The sequence below is a fragment of the Cetorhinus maximus genome, chromosome 31 (genome assembly GCF_964194155.1).
Source record: "Cetorhinus maximus chromosome 31, sCetMax3.hap1.1, whole genome shotgun sequence".
NCBI lineage: Eukaryota > Metazoa > Chordata > Chondrichthyes > Lamniformes > Cetorhinidae > Cetorhinus > Cetorhinus maximus.
Window position 1 is genome coordinate 15737055 of NC_135909.1, and position 17238 is coordinate 15754292.

Genomic DNA, 17238 nt, shown 5'->3' on the forward strand with positions numbered 1-17238 from the left:
GTTATTTTCGACTTGTTTTCAGATACACATAAACCCAGACAGAAAATCAAAAACTGAAATATACAAAAAAATGTAGTCCAGGGAAAGAGAGAGAGAGAGAGATGAAGTGAATATAACATTCGAATACTAAATACTGAATAACCATTTCCAATTAGTACTCGAAACGTCAACTTTGTTCCTCGCCGCAGATGAATTTTTCCAGGTATTTTTGTTTCAGATTTCCAGGATCACCAGTATTTTGCTTTTATCCAATTAGTACTATGTTCGTCCGTTTTTTTTTGGCTTTTTTTTTACAAATTTGGCGGGCTTTTAAAATTTGAAAGAAAAATCAGTTGGAATCTCAAAATTTGGCGCCGTAATTTTCCGCCCTCATCCGTAGAGTCTCCGGATTGGTGAGTTCAGTAGATATCTGATTGGTGATGTGAACAACATTATGAGATGCAGCAACAAAGTGACCAATCAGCAATGCCCGCAGCACCATTCCTCCCGAAGCTATAAGAGAAGCGAATGGGAGCGCATTTCCTCATTCTTTGTGAAAGTATTTGTGAGATTGTGAAATGTCTGGAAGAGGAAAGACCGGCGGTAAAGCTCGCTCCAAGGCCAGATCTCGCTCCTCCCGGGCTGGACTGCAGTTCCCGGTGGGCCGTGTTCACAGGCTCCTGAGAAAGGGCAACTATGCTGAGCGTGTGGGTGCCGGAGCCCCGGTCTATCTGGCTGCTGTGCTCGAGTATCTGACGGCTGAAATCCTCGAGCTGGCCGGTAACGCGGCCCGGGACAACAAGAAGACCCGCATCATCCCCAGACACCTGCAGCTGGCCGTCCGCAACGACGAGGAGCTCAACAGGCTGCTGGGAGGGGTGACCATCGCTCAGGGCGGGGTGCTGCCTAATATCCAGGCCGTGCTGCTGCCCAAGAAAACCAGCGCCGCTGCGGGCTCGAAGACCAAGTGAAGCGGCCATTCCTTAATCCAATAACCCAAAGGCTCTTTTCAGAGCCACTCACAGGATCATTGAAAGGGCTGCTCACTGTGTGAACTCATTTCATTCTGGCTCTGATGAAGCGTAATGCCGATTCGGGACGGTAACTCTGTCCCCACACAGATGCTGCCAGACCTGGGGGCGGGGGGAAGCTTTAGGTCATAACACTCATTTGGAGAGCAAATGCAGACACGAAAGGAATGAATGGCCTCCTGTGCTATGCAAATTCTTTTATATTCTATGGTATATATGTGCACCGGAGGGATACACGTTTGTTGCTCAGGGCGTTGCCTTTATTGGGCACTGACTTGTAACCCGCAGCTCACCCTTTTCCCGGGATAGTTGTCTGCTCGCAGTATTTAATACATTATCAGCGCCGCCATTTATTGTAAGTATCCTAGAGCACTAAGGTGACCGCAGTGCCAATTTTCTGTTGAAATTAAGACACCATCTGCGCTACAATTTACAACTGCATCGTCTGTGATTGTCAATCCCACAAAATAGATTTGTAGAGAACAAAAAATAAACTGTTGCAACTTAGTGAAATGTATCTAAGCAATGTCTAAGTGCTGGATTTGTAAACAGGAGATCGCAGCTCTTTCATGTGTCGATTTAGTGGCTCTTAAAAGAGCCGTTTGTTGTACTTGGTGCTGAAGCCGGGTTTTAGGCGCGTTCCCCGCGGATGCGGCGGGCCAGCTGGATGTCTTTGGGCATGATGGTGACTCGCTTGGCGTGGATGGCGCACAGGTTGGTGTCCTCAAAGAGCCCCACCAGGTAAGCCTCGCTGGCCTCCTGCAGGGCCATGACGGCCGAGCTCTGGAAGCGCAGGTCTGTCTTGAAGTCCTGAGCGATCTCTCGCACCAGGCGCTGGAAGGGCAGTTTGCGGATGAGCAGCTCGGTGGATTTCTGGTAGCGGCGGATCTCCCTCAGAGCCACAGTGCCGGGTCTGTAGCGATGAGGCTTCTTCACGCCGCCTGTTGCTGGAGCGCTCTTCCGGGCCGCTTTGGTAGCCAGCTGTTTGCGGGGAGCTTTCCCTCCGGTCGATTTGCGCGCTGTCTGCTTGGTCCTGGCCATTTTCTGAACAGATTCACCACAATGTCAGCTGCAAGAACTATTAAGACAAACTGCACTGCAACTCGCCTTTTTAAACTCTGTGAGGAACCGCCCCGAACAGTAATTGGCTGCAGCCTTACGCCCAAGCAGTTTTATCCAAAATCTAACCAATGAACTAATCCCTGGCAACTCAGGTCTCCATTGGTCGAGTTGTTTTTAATCGCTCATTTGAAAAATTCCGCCTTTATTTCCAGCTGTTTACCGCCTCGACATCAGAAGACTTTGTTCCTCCATTTTTAAAATTAAAAATTTTCACTGCAAATCATTATTTCCTAACCCGAATGAAATTCCTGTTCATTTAACCTATTCCGACAATTTTTAAACCCGGCATCATCCTGGTGAACCTCCACATTTTTGGACAGAAACACCAGTCTGTTGTGTGAACTGTGTACAGTCAGTGCTGGAGTTCGCAGGCAAAAATTGAAGGACTGTCCATTGCTCCCTCCAGCACAACCAAACCTTAAAATCGCCGCTCGCTTCGAGGTCTGGAGTGGGTAATAAAATGGAACCGGTGCTGGGGGCTTCAGACCCCTTCCCATTGCCCTCTTTCTGGGCAGATCATGACGATAATGAGCGGGGAAAGGGACCGGCTCGATTCTCCCGCTGTTCCCGGCCTGACAGATCCCATTTCCTGAAAGGAGATTGACAAATTCAGACTGTTCCTAAAATAGCGCCAAGATTTTGTGACAGGGAGTGCAATATAACAGATCATAAAGTGAGAGATTAAAAATTGTTGCCTGAAAATTAAGGTTATCTTGTATATTCCAACACTGGAATTGGCGGGCTTTTCGAATTCGAAGAAAAATAAACCAATCATAATTTTCGACCTCATCCACATGACTCTGCGATTGGTTAAGAATTAGACAAAGAAGACGGTGACCAATCAGAGCTAGAGTCCGGCTCAGACTGCGGGAATTCCAGGTCGCCGAGTGGCTGAGCTGAAACTGTTCAGTTTCCCAAACCCTGTCAGTAACTTCACGAACATACGTGGGAACATTGAGTTTCGGAGCAGGAGGAGGCCACTCAGCCCTTCGAGACTGATCCTATTCAGTGAAATCATGGATGATCTGATTGTAACCTCAACTCCACTGACGCATTGAACGGCTGGTGTCACCGAGAATAAAACATTTGGAATATGTGAAGTAGCGGAGAGGCTTTTCAGCGTCAGTGGAGAATGTGCCATCCAGGTTAATAAACAACGATTAAATCGAGTTACTTAGCACATCCCCCCGAACCCCGGAACAAATCAGGCACTAAAATAAATGAAAAATACTGCGGATGCCGGAAATCTGAATTAAGAACAGAATATGCTGGAAACCTCCGTATGTCTCACAGCTTCTGTGGATAGAAAAGAGTTAGCGTTTGTAGTCCGTTTCACTCTTCGTTAGTCCTCTTTTTTCTGTTTCAGACACTCACTAACATTCCCGATCACAGCCCATCCCAGCTCCCGTTCCCAGGTCTCTGCTCTCTCTGTGAGGTGGTGGGTGGCCCTGAAAAGAGCCTTTGTTGTGTGTCTGGTAGAAAGGGTCGAGTTGTTTAGCCGCCGAATCCATAGAGAGTGCGGCCCTGGCGTTTCAGAGCGTACACCACATCCATGGCAGTGACCGTCTTGCGCTTGGCGTGTTCAGTGTAGGTGACCGCATCCCTGATCACATTCTCCAGGAAAACCTTCAGCACCCCGCGAGTCTCCTCATAGATCAAACCCGAGATCCGCTTGACACCGCCACGGCGAGCCAGGCGGCGGATTGCTGGTTTGGTGATGCCCTGGATATTATCACGAAGCACTTTGCGGTGCCGCTTTGCTCCGCCTTTCCCAAGTCCTTTCCCTCCTTTCCCTCTGCCAGACATGATGATTCTTCACTCAGATCACTGCAGAATATGAGACACGAGCTGCTTCACGTTCCTCTTTTGAAGAGCCCACCCGGACCTGACTGAAAAAGGCGGTTTGAGAGCAGGGAGGGGAGGAGACAGAGTGAAGATGAAACAGAGAGCGGGAGGGAGGAGAGAGCCGGAGTGACAGACAGAGAGACAACAGCCCCTGATCTTTCAGCTCCTCCTCCAGTTTCTGCAACCGCCAATTTCAACCCGTTTATTACCAATGGAACCGAGACACAAACCCGGACAGACCCGGGCTTCACAGTCAGGAGTTTCCGCAAACCCGGGGCTTTGAAATATGCTCTCGTTATAATTAACACTCAGTAATATTCCGACCTAAACACAGTCTATTCTAAAACAGGAATCATCCTCAGTAACATCACCATCCTCATACACACACGGTTCCAGCATTTTACAAGCTGTCTGGGGGAATCTCGGGTTAAAATTGATGTTGTAAAGCGGCCTTTACCCACCAGTGTACCCCCGCCACACGTCCACTTGCACCCAACGCCCCTTGCCCCCCGCGCCGACACAGGTTCGGAGATTTTGTTCTCTCTGTGATGAGATTGAAATGGGGAAAATTCCCATAGATTTTAGCGTTTGAATTGTCGCCGCGGAGTTCTGCGCATGCGCAGTTTAAACCCTTCCCCGGTGTCGTCACAATGAGGATAACAGCGCATGCGCAACCCCTCCCCCAACAATGGCCGACAGCGTCATTCACTCAGTGAGCGGAATAGGGTTTAATTCAGCAGCGATCGGAGACATCACCGCCCCAGAGGGAAGTGAACAAACAGCATCTGCTTAAAGCAGCGCATCGGTTTGGAGCCGCGTCCGCAGATATGCTCAGAGATTGGCATTGAGTGTCCGGGCAGCTGAGGCGGAGGCGGCGGCTGTTTTTAATGGGCTCCCTGGAACACGAGCTGCTCCCGGAACATGGAGTGAGGGGGGGGAAGGGAGAGGCCATTCTCGAGCAGTGTCTGGACAGAGTGAGAAGAACTCGCCATTGAAGATCATTGCTGCTTTCTCTCCCCAAACCCGAGTGAAGCTTCCTGGCTTAGTTCCGGCTCCCACTGCCCCTTGTTATTGGACAGAGAATGGCGGGGGAAATAGCCGCACAGTAACAATGTTTCCAGTTACACAAAGAAGATCAATTTCAGGCACCAGGTGAGAAGTGTGAAAGAGACATTTAAAACTGTGCCTGCTTGTTTCCAGGTCCACTGTTAGTTGAAAGGGAGCAGCAAATAGAAACCTGACTCTTGCGAAAGTCACTCCTCCATCGGATAGTCTAATTCAAGGAGCAGTGCACAGGACAGGTTGTTTCTAATGTCATTAAATTGTTGTAAAACCGCTCAAAATAGCAGATGAGCAGAAACAGATTGCTCCAGTACCGTGATGGGGTCAGACACTGATATGCTGCTAGTTTTGCTTTGTTGATTGTTCATTATAATAAGTTATTTTTAAAATACATTGATCACTTTTGTATCTTCTACTTCATCTATTCTTCGGGTAATGGAGTTATGTTTTCTGTGTGTACGGAAAGAATTGAAGGAACCGGATGATTCCTCGAAACAAGGAAAAGTGTAGCGTGATGATTCCAACTCACAGTAAGTACAATATCACTCACAAAGCCCAGAGATACTGCCAGGTCTTTAGGCCAAAATATATCATATTGAGACCGACATAGACCCCAAGGTTGAGAGGCGCCCTTTCAATATAAGAGTCAAAAAGATCATTGGATGGGGAAGTTGATTCCATTTCCCTCCAACCCAGTACACCTGAGGACTAGGTACATCAATCCCAGGGCAAAAGCACAGCCACTATTTGATTTAAATACACGGAGTCACCTTGGCCAGTTATTAACTACATCAGACAACATTTACCTTAGTGTAAGATGCATGATGAATTGCTACTAAGCACCACAGAATGTAGAGTGAGCTACACATTAAATACCAGTTCCAAAATCTGACGAAGTGTTAGACTAGAATATACAATTAAAGTATGAATTCCGTTTTTTTCAAACTGCAGGAATTACATAATGGACCATGCATCAGATTGATGCGAATATTATCACTTCAATTTGTTCTCACAGATACAAATTTAATACCACTGCACAACTCACACAGAACTACTGAATGTAGCCTGTAGATCATGCCTGAGATGCAGGTTAGGTACCAATACAGAAAACTCCCACACTTGCATTCAATGGCAGAGACACATAGATCGAGAATGAACCCCACACACACATGAAAGTCTAGAAACAGACATAAGAACAACAAATTCCAAATACACATTTAATCCAGGGATTGACAAATACAGAATTAAAGTTACTTTCATTTGCATTGCCATTGAGTAAAAGATGTAGAATGTAGCCCACTGTCACATACCCTATCAGAGACTGGCAAAGGTATAATAAATTCCAGAGTCTCTTATTGTACCTGAGACTGGCGGCCAAAAATAAACACATTCACATCGAGCAGTAGAGATTGAAAAATACAGAATGAAGCTCATAATCCCATTCGGTATTGCACAGTGACAGGTAGAAATAAACCCCCCACACACACCCTTTACAAGGCAATGACTCAGAATGAAGCAGCACATTCACATACAATACCAGAAACTGACAAATATTGGATGATTCCCACCCTCAGTGTGGGCCAGATGCTGATGAAAACTGAATTAATGCACACTCACATTCAGTTTGAGAGATTGACTAATACAGAGGTATGTCCACACTCACCAGAAACTGACATACACTGCATTAATCCCACTTTATACAGAGGACCAAACCCTGAAATGTAGAAAAGAAACCCCACAGGACTACACACAGATAAAGACAATAAGGCACAGACCAAAAGCAGTCATTTAAAGTGCCACCGACTAACAGGCAGAAGACAAATCTCATTCACAGACATTAATAGATGAAGAAAAAAGTAAAATCAACATCAGTGACACAATTATTTCCAGATATGGACAGCAAAAGCCTGAGTGCCACATTCACAGATGTTACGGTTGCAATTAATCTCCCTCTCATGTAAATTACCCTGGACCTACTGATACAGAAAGAATAATAAATCCAAATGCAAGACAAGACTTGGACACATACAGATTGAATGCAACAATATTGCACTTTACAGGTAACTGAAAGGAAGCACGGAATAGAACACTTTTTTATTTCACAAGTGATATATTGAAGCAAATCGAATCCCACACTGACATAGTATCAGAGAATGACATTCATATAATTTATCCTGCACTCATACACAGTCCCACAACTGACAGATACAGAGAGAAATCAACATTTGGTTACAGGCCCAGAGACTGTTACATACAGAATGAATGAAGCACACATGTAGTCAAAGACAGATGACTGCAGAACTGACCTCAAACTCACACTCACTTCCAGATATTGGCAGCTTCCGAATGAGCTCCACATTCACTTGTAATTCTGGGGACTGACAGATGGAATGGGTCACAAAATCACATTCAGTTCCATGACTGACAGGTACATAATTCATCCCATACTCACATACAGTACCATAGACAGACAGATACACAATTACAAATTATTTTGCATTAAGACTGACAGATAGAAAGTTAAATTGATTGTCACATTCAGCACCAGAGTCTGTCAGATATGGAATATGTCCTAAATCCACATCCCAAACCAGAGGCTAACAGATGCAGAATTAAGGCCATAACAACACAGCTCCAATGAATGTCAGTTACAGAATTAACCTGACAATGGATGAGAGATGGAGAGATGCAGACTGACTCTCACACTGGCTGAGTCCCAAGGGCTGATGATCACAGAATGAATCCCACAGTCACACACAACAATGACAGGCAGTGAATGTGACCACACTCACAGAGCAGAGCAAAGACTCGGCAGTACAGGTTGATATCAGCACTTGCATACAGAAACAGAGACTGACAGATACATAATAAATCCCTCACACACATGCAGTTCAGCAAGTGACAGATACAGAGAGAATCCTATAGTCTCACATGGTACAAGATTAGCAGATAGAGAATTAATTCCACCATCACATAAAAAAAATGGAGATTGACAGATACAGAACAAACCTCTCTCATGTACAAGTCACAGAATTAGAAGGTACAGCATGAATCCCAAAGTTTCATTCAGTACCAGAAATTGCTGGAAATAGAATTATCCACACATGATCTGAAATTGGCAGGCTTTTCAAATATGAAAATATAAGCCAGTCAGAACTTACAGTTTCTTCTACCTGGCTCTCTGATTAGTTGAGAATTGGATCGAGAAGGGTCTGTCCAATCAGAGCTAGAATCTGGCTACAGCCTCTCAAACCATTCATAAGAACATAAGAACAAGAAGCAGGAGTAGGCAATTCAGCCCCTCGAGCCTGCCCCGCCATTCAATACAATCATGGCTGATCTCATTTCGGCCTCAACTCCAATTTCCCGCCCTCTCCCCATAACCTTTCAACCCGTTACTAATTAAAAATCTGTTTATCTCCTCCTTAAATTTATTCAGCTGTTTCACAACCCTTTGAGAAAAGTAATTCTTCCTCATCCCTGATTTAAATCTATCACCCCTCAGCCTAAAACTATTGCCTCTCGTTCTAGAATGCCCCACAAGGGGAAACATGCGCTCCATGTCTACTTTGTCTATCCCCTTTAGCATCTTATATACCTCAATTAGGTCTCCTCTCACAATTCTAAACTCCAGCGAGTTTAGGCCTAAACTGCTCAATCTCTCCTCTTATGACAAGACCCGCATCTCTGGAATCAATCTAGTGAACCACCTCTGAACTGCTCCCAATGCAAATACATCCTTCATCAAGTAAGGGGACCAAGACAGTGCACAGTACTCCAGGAGCAGTCTCACCAATGCCTTGTAAAGTCGCCACAACAATTCCCTATTCTTATACCCTATTCCTTTAGCAATAAATGCCACAAATCCATTTGCCTTTCTTATTACCTGCTGAGCCTGTATACTAGCTTTCAGCAATTCATGCATGAAATCTTATTTCTACGCACACTGACTCTACATCTTGCTCTCCAGTGCCTATTTGATTCCTCACTATAGCACTGTTCTCTTCCTTTACTAACAATGCTACATCACCTCCTTTTCCTTCCTGCCTATCCTTCTGAAACACTGAGTACCCTTGGATATTCAGCTCCCAATCCTGTTCTCCCTGTAACCACGTCTCAGTAATCACCACCAAATCATACCTATTTATCTCTATTTGTGCTTTTAACTCATTAGTTTTATTCTGAATGCTACACACATTCAGATACAAAGCCTTTAAGTTTGCCCTGTTCTCAATTGTCCCTATGCTTTTATGATTCTTTGGTGCAATATGGTGTTCACACACTCTGTCCCTTCCTTTCACTTCTTGGGAACAATCAGCCTCGTCACTAACCTGCACTCTTACCCTCTCCTTAAACTTTGATTTTTCTCTTTCCATGCAACTGAACCCCAGCCCCCGCCACTATTTAGTTTAAAACCCTATCTACAACCCTAGTTATACAATTCGCCAGGACACTGGTCCCAGCCTGATTAAAGTGGAGCTGATCCGAGTGGAATAGCTCCCTCTTTCCCCAGTACTAGTGCCAATGTCCCATGAATTTGAACCCATTTCTCCCACACCAAACTTTGAGCCACACATTCACCTCTTTAATCTTATTGACCCGATACCAATTAGCTTATGGCTCAGGTAGGAGATTATTACCTTGTTGGTTCTGCTTTTTAATTTAGCCCCTAGCTGCTTGTATTCCCTCAGCAGAACCTCTTTCCTTGTTCTACCTCTATCGTTGGTGCCTCCGTGGACCACGACAACTAGATTTTTCCCCACCCACTCCAAGTTCCTCTGCATCCCAGATGAGATATCCCTAACCCTGGCACCAGGTAGGGAACACAGCCTTCGGGACTCTCAATCCTGGCTACAGAGAACAGTATCATTCCCCTAACTATACTATCCCCGAGTACAGCTACATTTCTCTTTTCTCCCCCCACTTGAATGGCTCCCTGTGCCATGGTGCTATGGTCAGTTTGCTCATCCTCCCTAGAGTCCCCGCTCTTGTCCACACAGGGAGCAAGAATCTCGAACCTGTTGGTTAATGGCAAGGATTGAGGCTCCTGCAGTGCTACTTCCTGGATTCCTCTACCTGTGCCACTCATAGTCACACCCTCCTGTCCCTGACCACTGGCCGAATTTAAGGAAACTCTTCCGAGACTGCTTCACGGCGACGGTAATTGCAGAGGGCACTCTTCCCAGACTTCCCAGACCATTCATAATGATTATTGATCGAGAGATTAAACTCATGGAATCAGTATCTTATACCTCACCTGTAGATGAATTCTAAAATATCCTTTTTTCCAGCAGGCAAATAATTGAAGGAACCAGAATAAATGAGATGTTTCGTCCAGCCAAATTGGAATGAAGATTCCCGCCAGCTCCTTCTCACACACAGTATGTACATTATCACTGACAGAGCACAGAGACACAGACAGGTCATCAGTTTCACAGTCTCAGGCAGCATAAATACATCCTGAGTCATTTTCCATCCACGAATCAAACAGAGCAGGAGAGATAGACGTAGTATCCATTTCACCCGCAGACTGGAGTGTCCATAAATCCCAGTCCAAATTCTCACCCACTATCAAATTCTCACTGGGTCAGTCTCACAATAGTGCTGCCTTCGCGACAAGTTAAATATCAGGTGAAACTGACATGTTTCCAGTTGCAAGCTCACAGGCTAAACCTTAATGATGCACGCTGAGATTCATGTTAATTACCAGTCCAGTATTTGCACATGCCATGAGTTTATAAATTGCACTATTAATTCCCATAATGTGTCGTGAGATATATCTGAGATACAAGTTCAAATCTCAAGTACATTATCAGTTTGAGATATCCTGAAAGCTAGGATAACCTGAGACAGAAATTCAGTTTCTAGTTTAAAACTCACCCTGATTATGAAACTAAAATAGACAATATCAATTTGATGAATATGAACTGAGCTATAGATTACATACTAATCCTCCATCCTCACACAGTGTCAAATGGAAATACTGTAACAATTCCAGACTGAGCTCCATTTTACGTTCATGTCAAAGTTCTTACTCAGAATCAGACTGAATGTCACAGATCAAATCGATTAGTACAACTTGAGTTACACTTGCACACCCATCCAGTATCAGATTAAAGGATGCATTATCTTTCCCAATTGTGTTCAAAATGACATAGATTTAATACTGCGCCAAAACTCCCACATATAGTTTGCTTAAGCTGACCACATTAGTGGCCTGTGGCTGTGCTGGAAATTTATATACAATTAACCCAATCTTACGAACAATCCCAGACACTGAAGGTTACATGATAAATCCCATTCCCACCCAGAGTACCAGAGACTGACAGATAGAGAATAATTCTCAAACACATGTTCAGTGCCAGATGCTGAGAGACACAAGCTGTTCACTGCACTCACTCACAATATTTGAGTGTGCATGATACAAAATTTTTCTGACACACCAATGATACCACTGAGAGACTGTAGAAAGGGTCCAAGAGTCACATAGAGTAACAAGTGCTGACAGAAACAAATGGAAGTCCACACGCACACACACACAGACACACACACAAGCTCACAATAAATCCACTTCCACATACAATACTAGTGAATGAAATATACCAATTGAATCGCACAATTTCATACAGTAGCAGACACTGACAGATACAGAATTAATCCGAATGACAGATATAGAATGAATCTCATGCTCACAAACAGCACGAGGGAATGAAAGACACATGTGATTCCCAACCTACATAACAATACCACAGACATAGAATGCCATTGACAGATCCAGAATTAAACCCACACATTAGAAGAGCCTGACAGATATATATGATTGTCCTGCTCAAAAACAACACCAGAGACATTCAGGTACAAAATCATGCCCAGTTCCTATAGACTGCGAGACAATGAAATTTGGAATATGAATCCTACACTCACCTACTCCCCTAGTGACAGATCAGAATGCCTGCCAAACACCTACACAGTTCCAGTGAATAACAAGTGCAGTCTGAAACTTCACTCCCAGGAATGCCAGAGACAATCAGATTCTGAATGGTTTCCACATTCACATAAAGTAGCAGTGACTGGCAAAGAGTGAAACACATGAACACTCACAAACCACCACCACCATTAAGAAATTCACAGTGAGTACCGAGCTCACTTGCAATACCAGAAAGTGACTGATAGAACACATCCATTGCACACGCACCATTCCACTGCCAGGCTCAAAACGTGACCCAACACTCATGCAGCACCTGGAAATGCAAGATACAGACTGACTGTGACTCAGATATATTGTACCAGATATCAACAGAAGCAGAATGAATTCAACATTCACCTACAGTTCCACAGAGAATGTATCCACACTCACATACGGTAAACAAGACTGACAGGTTCAGAGTGTCTTTCACAAAGCACCAGTGAGTGACAGATACAGAATAAATCCCTTCCCCTCCCAATATAATGTGAACAATTCTTGCCTGTTGTGTCCATCTCTGATCTGTAAACTTCGACCTAGCAGAGTGTGCTGACCTCTACTGGCTAGAACCGAGAACTGCAACAGAGCGGAGGGAACTCACATGAACTGTTGGTGTTGCAGAAACAGGCCAATGTGAGGAATAAGTGATGGGATGTGATAGGGTCGACACAGAGATATGAGTATTAAATCCGATTAACAAATTCAATATAATTTATGGAATCTGTAGAATTTGGAAGTTGTTGTCGCCTTGAGCAGTTGAGTCGATTAGCGCAGCTGTATTTAAGGGAAAGCGAGGTAAGTATAGGAGGGAGAATGGATTTCATGGATCAGCAGATAATGGTACATGAAGTATTCTGGGTGGAGTATCTTGTGGAATAATGTACCAATTCGACCAGATGGCCCAATGAAGTATATTCACCTCACACTCACACAGTGTACTAGAGACAGCAATACAGAGTGAAACATACACACACATCCCTAGGGACTGACAGATACATAATGAATCAGACACTCAAATCCTTTACCAGAGAGATAGTGAGACAGAATGAATCCTACAATTAAATACATACACGCTTAGAATACTTACAGCACAGCAAGAGGCCATTCGGCCCTTCGTGTCTGTTGTTGTTCTCCACCAGAGCCACTCAGCTACTTCTGATCCCCAGCCCTCTCACCACAGCCTGGCAAACCTTTTCCCTTCAGGTGCTTATCCAATTCCCTTTTGACAAACCCACTTTCCACTGTCTCTAGCACATTCTCAGGCAGTGAGTTGCAGATCCTAATGACTTCCTGCATAAAAAGATTTTTCCTGATTCCTCCATTAGTACTTTTGCCAACCACCATAAATCGATGCCTACTGCCCACAGGACCGTTTTATCATTATCTACTATGTCTAGAACACTCATTATTTTGAACATTGTAACTAAAGCCCCTCACCCTTACAACCATTCTTATAAAGCTTTTCTGCACTCTTTCTAAAACCTTCAAGTATTTCCAAAGGTTTGGTGCCCAAAATTAGACTAATGCTAGTGTCTGTGTGACATCTTTCTGTATCTGTGCAAGGGAGCCTGTATCTGTCTGATCTCACTTGGTGTGAGAGGAGTTGTAAGGATCAGGGTAGAAACTGTCTGCACAGGCAGTCCTTTTCCATAGGCACACATGTATGTTAGAGACCGACATGTACACCTCATATCCGACACAGACACAGTGCAAGGGCCAGGCAGATATAAAATTTATCCCACAGTAACAACCGATAAAAAAATGGAAATATAGAAGCAAAATATTCTGGATGCTGGGAATCTGAAATAAACACAGGAAATGCTGGAAATGCACAGCAGATCTGGAAGCACCTGTGGCTTCAGGTCATGACATTTTATTGGAACTGGGAACGGTTAGAAATGTAACAGATTTATGTAGAAATTGTTGCTTAGGAATGCAGAACGTGAGTGTTCCTGAAAAAAGGGACATGATGTTGAAAATTTTTGTCTTTCCCTCTTCAGTGTTAATGGGATCCAAACCAGTTGGTGAAGCTGAGCCAAGACACAGAGTTTGTATTTATCAAGAGATTTTATTTACTTGTTTAGTCTCACAGCTCTGCTGCTTCACAACCGTATTTCCCAGCTAACCTCTATGTATATGTGCTCAACAACAAATAATACCGTCTTTTCCTAAGCTAAGTAATGTAATTCATATTATGTTAACAAACCTTAAATAACTCATTGAAAAGACATTAACTTTCAGAACAGATACAAGTATACCAAATCTCAAAGGGAACAAAAATTTATACTGCATGAGAAGGGGGTGCTGATTCGTTGACAAATATTTGCTGATTGGTAGAGGCATTGGCATGGGAATGCAACAGGGAAGAGTTAACTGCCAAGCTTTTGTCTTATTTCAAACAGCCAAGTCGACTCTGATTGCTCCAGGCATTTCCCTGGGAAGGAATCAGGGAATGATTGTCCACCAAGTTTTTCTTAGGCTACTGGGACAATAGTTAACTGCAGAGTCAGTTATTGGATTCATTGTCGTGATCAGTTTGGTGGTGTTGCTACTGAAACAGTGAGTATCAAGTGCAGTTATTTTGGGTGAGATAAGTCTTGGTTGAGAAGGATCAAGTAAATGCTCAAGAATTCACCAGAAGAAAACAGTTTGCACGTGTGCCAGTCCCAAGAAAGTAGCCTTTGTGACAAACCCGTGGTAACTCTTCACTGGTTTATCCATCTGTAAAGATATTGCTGGGCAAAGGAATGTTGGGAAATTGAATCACCTTCTTTTGTTTGTATTGAGATCTTTCTGACTGTTTTGTCTGGTTAATGTAGTTTGTTTTTCTTGTTTTAATAAATATTTTACTCTTTGTGTTCAAAGTTCATGAGCAAACACCTGTGAATTTCTTCTCTTTTCTCACATCCTACACATGTTGGGTTCTATCAAGCCAGGTTTCACTCTGGGAACTTATCCAGTTTTACCATCAGCCGGGATCGTAACCGACGTTCGTGTAATTCTTAGCACAATCAGGATTGGTCAGTAAGTATTGTCCTTCTGTGAAATCACACCCAATGTTGGATACTATGTTCTGAGCTTTTCAAGCAGGATCTTGGTGAGTATGCTCAGTACTTTGCCTGTTGTGAACAGCTGAAGGCCTAAGCTGTTTGATATGATCCAACAGTCATTGGGTCATATGGCCACAGACCTCACATCACACTGACACTGAAATTCATATACAACATTAGTTATTTGTCTTGTTGGCAGAACATTGTTTTAGTCTTGACAGCAGCATCCTGTTAGTGGAGAATGCCACTCGTGTTGCTACTGCATAGTAGCATTGTGAAACGGGTAGTTTTATTAGTTGTTCACGTTTTTGAGATACCGTAACCATTCCAGTGTTATCTGAGGTAAACTGGACACTATTCAGAAAATAAAGTGGCGGGCTTAGGCCCATTGTTGAGTTTGTGTTATATACAGTGAGCAATTATTTGATCGAGTGAGCCATTATCCGGCAGGATAGCTTTGAAGTGCCTGAATTTGGCATCATGTTGCATGATTAGCAAATGGCCTGGTCCCTACCTATCAGTTTGGCGATAAGACCTACCTTATACCGCATGGAACTGTAGGAATCCCAACAGTGGCGGTGGGCTAGCAGTAGACAGTAGTAGAGAACGCATTGGCAGATTTCTCAAGTAGTACATTGAGGAAAGGGGGCTCATTTGACTGGTCAATTTCAATGAGAAGAGAGCAAGTTAGAGCCCATTAAGGTATCACAGGATTTTTTTTTACATGTAGCTGCAGATGCAGATATAGAAAATGTGTAACTAATGTATCAGAGACATGAAAGGGATAGGATGTTAGGGGTCATTTCATTGGAGACACGTTTCCCGTGGAAATGGGCAAAGATATTTACAAGAGCTGGGCCTAGACGGTATCCCATGGCAACATCATTTCTTTGGGCATACACGGTGTCATTAAAACTGAAATCAACTGCATGAGTTGTTGAGTTCATATGTTCAATGAATACAAATTCAGACAATGGCAGTGAGACTAGATCATCATGAATTAATGACGTGGTTCAAATGTGAATGGCTTCCTTGAACGGCACCTTAATCAAGAGGCTAGCAATGTCAAACAAGCAACACACACATGCACACACCATTGCCATTGATATGCAAGTCCTGTATGGGCTTCACAAAGGAGAAGGAACCCTGCTCCATGTATGGGGAAAACTCGCTCAGAACTGTTTGTAGCAACTCACTCAACCATTTGGCCAACTCATTTTGTGAAGAATCAGCCAGAGATGAGATAGGATGTAAAGGGACATCTCTTTTCTGAGTCTTTGGTAGCCCATGTATACGTGGACACAGTGAACCATGAGGGCAAACCCTACTATATACTCCACCAGGCAGTTCATTACTCCACACTCTCATTCCACAATTGGACAACACTTAATAAACGATCCCAATTGTGCTAAGAATTACAATTGCAGTGTGAACTAGGGCGCATAGTTTATAAAATAATGGGTCCCCTATTTACGATGGAGATGAGGAGTAATTTATTTTCAAAGGATCGTTAGTCATTGAATTATCTTCCCGAGAGAGCGGTGGAGGCTGAATCATTAAATATATTCAAGGCTGAGTTAGATTCTACGAGGGAGTCAAGGGTTGTGGGAGACAGACAGGAAAATGGAGTTGAGGCCACAATCAGATCAGCCATGATCGTGTTTAATGGCAGAATAGGCTCGAAGGGCTGAATGGCCTACTGCTGCTCCAATCTCTAACGTTCTTTGTACTGTAACCTCTGTCCCTATTTTGATTATTTTTTCACATTTGGTTTAAAATCACTTTTCTGTCGTTTTTTTTGCTTTCAGATGGCATCTGCTCCTCATTTTTCCATTTGCACCACTTTTCGACACATCTCTGCTTTTGTTACATGTTCCTTTACCACTCCCTTTTGCCTTGCAGCACCAATTCTTTCGTCATTTAATCTCTCCTGCCACTTAGAGCTTCAGCCATCTCCTCTGCCCCCACAGCCTCCCTTTCATTGACTGCCCATTTCTTGGTAATAGTCTTCAGTGTCACCTGCTAATCTTTTTTCGTACACTCCCTCTGCTGTTAGAGTTTCCTTTTTGAGCTCTCCTCTGTACTTTCTGTATTCTGCTTGGTTCTTTAATTTATTATGAATCTGACATTTATCATTAGCCTGTTTTCGGATTTTCCACAAAGCACAGGATGTGTAGGCAACAGC

General features: G+C 43.7%; 1 protein-coding gene across 2 annotated transcripts in view; it reads left to right on the forward strand.

The window, feature by feature from the left end:
- Nucleotides 1–17238, forward strand: part of LOC144670298 (uncharacterized) — a 940207-nt gene that overhangs the window by 709190 nt on the left and 213779 nt on the right. The window lies entirely within an intron of this gene.